The sequence below is a fragment of the Haplochromis burtoni genome, unplaced genomic scaffold (genome assembly GCF_018398535.1).
Source record: "Haplochromis burtoni strain Fernald_Lab_line unplaced genomic scaffold, NCSU_Asbu1 Contig_8, whole genome shotgun sequence".
Taxonomy (NCBI): Eukaryota; Metazoa; Chordata; class Actinopteri; order Cichliformes; family Cichlidae; genus Haplochromis; species Haplochromis burtoni.
The window spans coordinates 2,814,579-2,815,526 of NW_024582369.1; positions in this window are offsets into that span (position 1 = coordinate 2,814,579).

Below are 948 nucleotides of genomic sequence, written 5' to 3' on the forward strand. Positions count from 1 at the left end.
CCTCCATTTTTTTTTTAACTCCTTCTCCCAGAAGTCATACACACACTTGTCTGTATTTACCAGCAGTCCCAGGAGACAAGGCTTCCACTCCAGCTGGTGAGAGGTTGAGGATTAGAGCACAAGGTCTGTTTTGTCCTAAAGAACCCAAAACTGTGCAGTTGCCACAGTGAAAATTTGCCCAAAGATGCCTTAGAGGTTGTTTACTGTCAGGACAAGATGAAAATGTTTCACCGAATCATGAAATCAAATTACTCTGAAATGAGAACGAAAACACGTCAGCAGGCCTATGGAACAATTTGGTGTCCTTTGAGAATCATAACCAGCGTGGCGTAATTTTCTTTTTTGTCTCGTAATGTTCTCAGATGTCTCGCTCTGTGCGAACTGAGGACGAGCAGTCTGCCTGTGAGTGATTTGTGTTGCGTGCTTGCGTTCGAACGCACGCTCATTCTCACTTACCTCAACATGCTGTTTGCAAAAAGAAGAAGTAGGCACATGTTTTCTATCTGACAAGTACAGAGAAATTCCCCAAACCTATATCTGCTTTTTTTATTACCTTAGAACATCAGCTCATGTCAGCTCACCCCACGGCACAACGCTGCAAAGAGTTAATATGAGGAAATGGGAATACTCTCAGTTTTCCCGAGGCCATCTGTTTCAGCAACACCCAACTCCACACACATATCCATGCACTCCTCTAACCTTCTGTGGTGCCCCTGTCTACACAAAGCACCTGCCTGGGGGAGATTGCTTTAGAAACCCGGTGACAGAAAAGTGAATCACAGTTTATATAAGGTTGAACCTTCCCTTCCCCAAGGGAAAAGCATTTATATTGGAAAAAAAATAGTAGTGGTGAGCTCCATCGGTGCCTTCAGGTCTTATGAAATGCTTCTATTTTTCATGCTAAATTAGTAAGTGACTTAGGGACATTCAGTGGGGTCGGGGGGGTGG